This window comes from Brienomyrus brachyistius, chromosome 3 (assembly GCF_023856365.1).
Source record: "Brienomyrus brachyistius isolate T26 chromosome 3, BBRACH_0.4, whole genome shotgun sequence".
Taxonomy (NCBI): domain Eukaryota; kingdom Metazoa; phylum Chordata; class Actinopteri; order Osteoglossiformes; family Mormyridae; genus Brienomyrus; species Brienomyrus brachyistius.
The window spans coordinates 14,813,185-14,821,389 of NC_064535.1; the positions used below are offsets into that span (position 1 = coordinate 14,813,185).

Sequence of the window (8,205 nt, forward strand, 5' to 3'; positions counted from 1 at the left end):
ACGGCGCGATTGTCCAATAGGAGAGAGGTACAGTTCTTTGGCAACCACTTGGAAACGTGGAAAGGCGAAAATGGTGCTTGCGTGCGGAGTTAAAAGTGCAATGTAAAAGGACGATTTAGAAAAAAAGTGAATGCAGCAAGATCCTGCAGCGGAGACAAAGTAGCACTGTACTGAATGGTATCCGTGGGCGGCTCTTGGATACGTACTTGGGCACAGAGGAAATGATGTAGCCAAGCCAGTCAGTGATACTGTAGGGACACGGTGATGCACGAAATTTGGTAAAGGAATGTTACACTTTGTCCCAACGGTGCCTCTTACCAAAGATACGTCATTTTCTGTTTCAGCATTTAGCTCCCCAAATTTTAAACATGCGACATAAGTTCTCCGAGTATTAAAGAACAATTGCAATATACGAATACGTTTTTTTAACTAAAATAATTAAAAGAATATAATCATCTTGAGTCAAGATAAGTAGCTCGAAGACTGCGGTGTTGGATGCACGTGGAATGAAATTGCTGTTCTGCTATTGTAGTGTTATTAAAATGAATTGTGCCCGTGCACAAGATAACAATCCATCTTTTCTCGATGAAGAGGGTAGTATTTGTTGGATCGTTATTGTTGCCATGAATTACTGATATATGGGAATGAGGAATACATTATTCCTCATTCATGTTAGCAGTACCATTGGTCTTGGACAGTGTAATGACGTTGACTGTTAAAAGTACATTATGTAACACTTAGTCATCATAAAAGAATGGACTGATGTTGAAAGTGGTCCTTCAATGTATCTAAGAAATATTTATTTTGCAGTACTGGTCTGAAAAAAAACTAAGAATTAGATACATGTTCTTGCAGAGAATGAAACGACTCCACACTATTTGCAGGGAAGGGAAATGCTGCATTTCTAACATATGAGGTAAACTGTCTTTGGATGAAAGGCATGGAGTGAAAATTTAATTGTAGCCTCAGCCGTGTGTGTGTGTGTGTGTGAGAGAGAGAGAGAGAGAGAGAGAGAGAGAGAGAGAGAGAGAGAGAGAGAGAGAGAGATCCACTGAGGGATCCAAACTAAACAGAGACAGGAAAGCTCTGGGAATGCTGTAGCTGGCAACATACTTTGGCTGCCGGTGTCATTGGATTACATTATTGACTTAGTCCAGCCCCCATTCCTCCAGCCAAATCAAGTAATCTGTATGTTACCCATGACCATGGTGACTAAGCTATTTCATATCCATCATTTTCTTGGCTAAATTTGTCGAATTTCAAAACTGGCACTTAATATTTGGTGAACATTCCATACCTTTCCGTTCTCTTTGAATGGGAAATTTGTGTGATTTATTAGTCAGGTTGGTGGCACTGCTGTGTCAGTGTAGGCTTAGTTTATGCCTTTGTACTTTATTACATTTGCATGTGACAATGGGCACCTTTGTCATAATGAGTGTAAGACTTCAGCAAATCTTTTCAGTAATATATGTGTATTTTTTTGCTAGCGGGACTCCCCGACATCGAGTTCAACTCCCACAAATTCCCAGTTTCAACCACAGCAGTGTTTCCTAGAGTGACTCGTTCCCAGAAACATTTTTCGAAACAACAGTGACAAAATGAGGAGCACAAGTGGCGTGTGAGACCCTCCAAGTTATACTGAAGTTGTTACACTGCTTGTTAGACAAAGAGGTACCTTGTGCCGCAGCTGGCAAGCATTGAAAGCATTTCTGTGTGAACAAGTTTAAATTTGGCCATCAATAAGTTTGGAGTGGGTTAATATATAATAGACAATAGATACAACAGGAAGATTATAATAGATAATATAGTAATATCTCTCACTACTCACATATCTTATGAATTTTAACTAAAAACCATAAAAATCATTATTCCACCCTTTTCTGAGCCATACCAATATCATATACATATTGTAACTTACTCAATGCAGTGCATTATTTCATTGAGCCATTTTCATTCTGCTTACTTTGCATACTGGAAACATTTTTTTTTCAATGGTCCATCCATAGGAATGAAAGATCTATATATACCCCGAACAACAATGTTTCACACAGATTCGCAAGAAATTTTCATTTAAAATTATTTATCGGGGTAGTAAGTGTATATATATATATGTGACCCATCACCACGAAATGAGTCTTATGGGTACAGTTCTACCAGTGCAACTTAAGGCTCATTTTGTGGCGACGGGTCACATATATATTTAAAAAAAAAAAAAACATCATTTAATATTAGCAGATATAGAAATGTAACAAAAAAAAAAATCTGCAACAATTTTTATGATTCTCCAAGCAGTTGGATGGCTAGTTGAACACGGCTTCAATTTTCACACACAGTCCACAGGACAGTCCAGCCGTTCCATGTACTTGTTAGATTTCACCACCAGCCACTTTTTTGGCAAATTATACCTAGTCGGTATGGTACTCGGCGACCCATACATGAGTGAACGATGGTCCCCAGCTTGGACTCGGAGATAGGGTCATACATCAGGAATGCATCTCACAAAGACAGAGGCTGTTTGTCCGTCCGTCTGGGTCCTCTCTCCTCTCTCCGCCTGGTCTATGCAATCAGGCCGTATGCCGCATTCACAAAGACCATATTCATCTACACTGACCAAGAAAAGCCCCTCTTCTCTTTTCTCTCTTTTTCTGTTGTTTTGCTTTTCAGCTCCAGTAACTATACCCTACGTAGGCATTCTGTCCTACACCCAGATTCAGACTCTCCCCGTATCTGCCTTTCCGTCATTTATTCATCTCGGATGCTCACCCTTTGCTCTACATGCCTTTAATATGATCTGGGATTTGTCATGAACTACCCAAATGTAGTCATTAAGAAAGCTTGTCTAATTCTACTATGATGTAACAGCTTGACAAATGCCTGGTAAGAAAGGTATGGTAATGCCGTTGCTGCACAGTACAGAGTTATCAAATTAGGAACAAATTTCCAAAAATCATTAAGTCCATGGGATGTGTTTTTCAAGAACATTTCCGTGGGCTTAATGGGTTTAGGAAATTTAACAAAAGTTCTTCTTTGGATTACATGATAACTGAGTGGGTTTTAGTTTAAGATATCGTCACCTGATGTGGAAGCCTGACTTTAAAGGTCATCGGCGGTCTTATCTCGGAAACAACATAATATGGACGGAGTGAGTTTCGAAAATTTGCTCTTGAAATATGTCACCAAAATTTTGCTGCTAAATTTAGTATCCAAAACACTTACCAGAAATGCAGTGCACCTCTGCAGTAGATCCTCACCTTGCACTGCTCCAGATGGGCTTTTCTCTGAGTGTAGTGAATTTCAGGAGCACTTTCAGCTGGTTGAATGGAGCCCCAGGGAAAGCAATGGCGCTTTCAAGGAACCAATAATGACTGCGTGAGACTGTCATTGATTATATTTGTGTAATGGATACCATTCCTCTGCATTGAGTTCAAGTCATTTGATGCCTCATATCTATTGATCCTTAGACTGAGATTCATTGAGAAAGTGTTTCTTTTTTTGTTTGTGTTCTTCCTGTTTCTTCTCAAATGTTAAGAAAATCAGTCAGTCAAAAGAGGAAGGGCACAGGTTTTTTTGGAGGAGGGGTGTGCTTTGGGACAATTCAATTCAACTCTATTGTCACCGTAGTATACAGAGGTACACATATAACAAGAAGTGTCTTGTGACTATGAGAGCTGAGCTGACGTCTTTAAAATTCTGTTGTATGTGGGATAGAGGGGCAATCACCCTTTTCTTGCAATTTTCTGTTTTAAATTACATGATCAATTCAGAAAAGCAGGTAAATCTTCAATCTAACTTATTAAAATGTGCCTCGCAATTTAGACAGCAAGGAACAGCTTAGCAGAACTAATATGATCCGGCGTCATGTTCTGGGTTTGAGTCTTATGAATTTTTTGTTTGTTCTTGCTACAGATCATGAATGCATGGCAATGCAACTTCAGTACTGTGTTTCTGTCAGACTGCCGGCCTTCATCAAGCCCTACTTCCTGGAGAAATACACCGGATACTTGGTATGACATTTTGTCCTTGATAAGCCCTGGACGATGGAAGTAATGCTGTTCTATGCACCATATGCTTCATGACCAAGCTGCGAACCTCCATACTCCCTGTAAATATTTCTTGCTGACAATATCAAGGGGACTGATTCATCTGCGTGTGCTTCTCCTGTGCTTCCCATGTTTTACTATCAGTGCAGCAAAAATCAATTCAGGATTCAATAATTATGCTTCTATACAGTATATAAGTATGACATTTTTGCATCTAGATTACATGAGCAGTACTGCATTGAACCACCAAGACATAAAGTATTCGGGGGCTGTAATGCATATATGAGGTTCATGATGGTTTGACAGCAAGCATAATGCTATGACATGGAAAACAGGAAGACAACACAACATAGAATGTAACTAATTATAAGGTACATGCACTGGTTCGTCTTCATAGATGGTACTTCATGTTACCTAGACAACAAACTAGAATACAGTATCCCATGTAAAGCATACATTTCTCATCTTATAGCTCACTGAACACTGTTAGCTGTACCTGAAGTCTTCCGATTGAAATTCAAAGTTAAATTGTGAAAAGACTTGGACTCCACTCAATAATACCAAACATTTTACAAGCACACATAACATGAACACAATACTTAAAATATTATACTAGGCACAGACACTAAACCGTTTAACTATTAAGCATTAATATTTAATACTACTTAGATGTCACTAAATAAATTTATGGATATGAATCACATACATATTTAAAATAAATAAAATATGAATGTTTGTTAAGGTAATTATTCTAAAAATCATTAGATGTTATTGAAATCTGATTAGTTAATAATCTATTATACATTTTTATACCTTGTCAGGGACCATATACACGAAATTTTACGTTCCGTTGTACTTAATCTTTGAATCAACTGCTTACGTGTACGTGCTGCCATCTAGTGTAAATGAGCCGTAAGTACAACTGGGAAAATACAATATAGAATGTATTATATTGCCCCTGCAAAAACTGGACAGAATCTATACTGTCAGAAAAAGAGTACCGGTTTGTACCTTTGCTATTCATCGGGACTGTACCCTCAACGGTCTGCCAATTGTACCCTAGCTGTAGGTAAATGTACCTTTTAAGGTACAGAAATGGATCCTGAAGAACATCCCCGAGGTACAAACAACATCAATGTACCCCTAATGGTACAAAAATGTTCCTTGGAGTACATTTCTGTACCTTGAAATGTAAATTTACCTATAGCTAGGGTACAATTGGCAGACCCTTGAGGGTACAGTCCCATGTACAAGCAAAGGTACAAGTGGTACCCTTTTTTCTGACATTATACCAGAACAAATGAAAAAGAAAGAAATATTTTGTTGCTAATTTAACATACATCAAAAAGAGCCTTTCAATTAAAAAACGTAATTAAATAGAGGTAACATTCATTATTTGGCCACTACTGTGGAAATATAAAGGAAGACAGGATGAAACTTTAAATACTGCATCAGTGTTCTGCTGTCAGGACTCCAAACCAGTCCATGTCCAGGATCCAGCCCGAATCTTCGACATAACCAGTCACCCTTCCCTGACCATCATCAGCAGTTTATTAAATTTACCTGTTGAGCATTTCCTGTATAATGAGTTAAATACTGAGTGTTGTTGTCAGTTCATTGTGAGCTGTTGTGATCTCAGTCCATACTGAGCATTTCTCCTGTATCATTCTGACGATGAGTTTCTATTTGGTGTCTGACCTACTGCCGATTTATCAACTTTACAATTTGAATTCTAATGCTGCTATAATGCTGCCCTGTTCTGGTTTTCAGATTAATCAGCGTTTTATGACTGAGCGTCAGGTTGCGGGTGGACAGGCAAACAGGAAGCGGGGAAGGATGAGGCAGGTAGGCAAGATTGCGGGAAATGAGGGTTTATTTGGGAACGGGAGAGACAGGGCAGACGGCGGCAAACTAACATTAATGATAAGTCTGGGGAAGACGGACTCAGACGCCGACTAAATACACAAGACAAGCCGAAAATAACAGGAAACAGGTGGGCATGAGTTCTTGGATTCTGTTTTTGGTACAGTCAGCCCTGACAGATAGAATCTGCTCTTCTCCATCAGCTAGGGAATGGCAGGTCATTTCCTGCTGGTCTCTCTCTGCCCGCAGGACGAGGCTCCCTGAACACGCATTACGCCTTTGGTAAATAAAGTGCTCTGCTCATGGGTCCTCATACCTAGGCTGCAGGTGAACTGAAGGAAAGCTCGTCACCCCACCCTAGGATTTCCGCCCCTATTGCACACATTGACTGGTGACTCCAAACCCCACACTTTAATGCTGGAGGGTACTTGGATGTTATTTTGTTATTTTTTATTTTTATTCTTTATTGTTATAAGTGTGGTATCATTAGCATTTTAGGCTACTAATGTAGCCACCAATCTTGGGTTCACGGTTGTTTTCTTTCTGTCCATCTTCCTTCATCATATGTTCTTCATACAAGTCGAGTTCGTACGCATAGTATGCATAGTATCAACTCCTTTACCAATACAAATATGGTTTAGCAATGTTCTTAACCATTTGTCACCATGGCGACACATCTTTATGGCAGATGATGGTTGCGAACGTGCTCTGGCTCCCTGGGGGGTTGGGGAGGGGGTGATCATGAGCCCTGAATAGCAGCAGCTCTGACATCATCCTGTCATCCAATCAGAATCCCCGGCCTGAAGCCTGACGCAGGTGCGCGCTGCTCCTGGTGACGCACATACACAGTAGTAATGTGCCATTTCCCCACTTCCCCAGTGATGCAGGACCGGAATATGGGAGGATATTATCTTAGAACCAGATTTGCCATAAATAGATTGCAGATATGCATCTGCCCGGGGCTGTGTGCCCCCTACCCTATGGGATTAATTGATAGCCCCTGACAAGGTGGTGGTGTCAGGTAGTGGTGAGGTGATTGCACAGCTATGAATCATCATGTGCTTGCATCAAATGCAGGTGAAACACTTCTATCTTCCTCCGCCGTTGTGCAGCATTTACCATGAGGAAAGTCTTTTGTATTTGAATGCCCCCACAACACAGCTGTAGCACGCATGAACACCAACTTTCAGGTTTTCACATTTCTTTTATTTATATAAAATAAATGAATATTTATTTATTATGATATTTTTACGATGCACTTTACAAAGCATTGCAAGTGACTCATACAGTACATGACATGCTGCGCAACGAGCAGCATTATTAATATGAGCATGTCATTAGTCGTTCACATCTAAGTGAAACAAAACCAGACTTAAATCATATGTGAATGCTTCCACAACACATCCGCGGCACACACAGTAACAAAAAGTACATGTTTATCATGCAAGAAACGTTAAAATAAATAGAAATTACGGTCTGAATATTTTATTTTTTTAATATTTTACCCATATAAGCAACTTTTACCTTCATATATTTATATAACATTACTCTTGTCAAAATGGAATATTTTTGAAATATGCAATGCAAAAAACGCTTGTTAATTAAGAAAATATACATTGATCAGCCATAACATTTAATCTACTGATTGGTGAAGTAAATAACATGGTGGCTTGATCTGATGAGTCACGTTTTCTGTTACATCATGTGGACAGTCAGGTACATGTGCGTCAGAACTGCACCAGAATGCACTATGGGAAAAAGGGAAGCCGACAAAAGCAGTGTGATGCTCTGGGCAATGTTCTGCTGGGAAACTTTGGGTCCTGGCATTCATGTGGATGTTACTTTGACACGAGCCGCCATAGGCATTAATATGAGTGCTCCCTGCTCTGTTTTTGTATTTAGTAGATGTGTTCCCTAGTGTTTCTTTTGTATTTGTTTTCTTGTGCCAGGTTTTCCCTGCTTGTGTTCTGTTTTGTTCTTTTCTGGTTCTGTTGACTTATCCTCCTCTTCTGTTCCTAGTGTTTTATGCCCAGTTAATGTTTGCTACTTTTTGGTATTTGTAAAGGTGCCTGTGTGTGTGTGAGTGTCCCCTGCGATGGGCTGGCCCCCCCATCCTGGGTTGTTCCCTGCCTCATGCCCATTGCTTCCAGGATAGGCTCCGGACCCCCCGCGACCCAGTAGGATAAGCGGTTTGGAAAATGGATGGATGGATGGAAAATGGATGGATGGATGGATGGTATTTGTAAAGCTCCCTAGTTTCTGTGTTATTATTATTTTCACTTGTTGCCCGTTTTCTTCTGCC

At 39.9% G+C, this 8,205-nt stretch overlaps 1 long non-coding RNA gene across 1 annotated transcript; it reads left to right on the plus strand.

The window, feature by feature from the left end:
- Positions 1 to 58: 58 nt before the first annotated feature.
- LOC125738774 (uncharacterized) lies at positions 59 to 7,559 on the plus strand. The gene is made up of 4 exons (XR_007396902.1): positions 59 to 177; positions 3,907 to 4,004; positions 5,811 to 5,885; positions 6,153 to 7,559. It is a non-coding gene; the product is annotated as an uncharacterized LOC125738774 (long non-coding RNA).
- Positions 7,560 to 8,205: the final 646 nt, after the last annotated feature.